Source organism: Echinops telfairi, unplaced genomic scaffold, assembly GCF_000313985.2.
Source record: "Echinops telfairi isolate 266 unplaced genomic scaffold, ASM31398v2 ScPeMD7_7424;HRSCAF=8462, whole genome shotgun sequence".
Classification (NCBI taxonomy): Eukaryota; Metazoa; Chordata; class Mammalia; order Afrosoricida; family Tenrecidae; genus Echinops; species Echinops telfairi.
In genome coordinates, this window is record NW_022111324.1 from 90,474,524 (window position 1) to 90,475,616 (window position 1,093).

Here is a 1,093-nt window from a genome sequence, read left to right on the forward strand (position 1 = left end):
CTTTTTTGGTTGTGCTTTATCAATCAAATTGAATTATATCTGAGAGGTATTACTGAGAGGTGAAAGATGAGTAAACATGCTAGAGGGTAGGAGGAAAGAAAAAGAGAAAATAATAAGAAAAAAATACATACATATGTATATATATATATATACACACACACACACACACACACACACATACATATAGGTGTGTTTGTAAATATATACACACACAACAAGGAAGCAGATGAAATTTGGGCCTTTACTTAAATCTTACCTAAGTACAAGAATGGCTTGTTCCAATAATGTGGCACTGTATGATACTCACCTTCCTGACACGATCGCTAAAGACAAAATGAGTGCATAAGCAAATGTAGTAAAGAAAGCTGATGGTGCCTGACTATTAAAAGATATAGCATCTTGGGTCTTAAAGGCTTGTAGTTAAACAAGCGGTCATCTGGCATGGAAGCAATAAAGCCCACATGGAAGAAGCACACAAACTTGTTTCATGAGAATAGGTATCAGAAATTCAAGAACAAGCAACCAACTCAATGTGAAGGAGCATGGATATAGTGGAGACTCAAATCCCACCTGTAAGATAATTGGACAGTCCCTCTCAGAAGGGTCACACAGAAGCGATGATAAATACAGAGTATGGTATAGATGAGACACATGACTATCCTCTATGTTTTTATATTTCCTTCCCTTTCTATTATAGTTTTGTCTTACATCATTATCATGTTAGACTTACATATTTTCACTTGTATAATTAAGATCATTCCATACATGAAAGCCAATATAGATAACTCTTCAGAAACAGTAACAGAAGTAACGGTTCCCTAAGGGTACAGGAAGGTGGTGGTGGTGGGGGAGTTGACAGCATTGATGACTCTGTAACTCCACATGAGGGGAGCAAACAGCAAAATTGTATGGGAATTGACCTGGATGGATGGTGCAAGAGACAGCAAGAAAAATAAATTAAAAATAAGGGTTCCTGGGGCATAGGGTGGGGGGTGGAAGGGCTAAAGAAGAGCTGATATCAAGGAGTTCAGGAAGAAAGAAAATGTTTTTGAAACTGATTGTGGTAGCAATGACACAATACTGCTTGATGTGA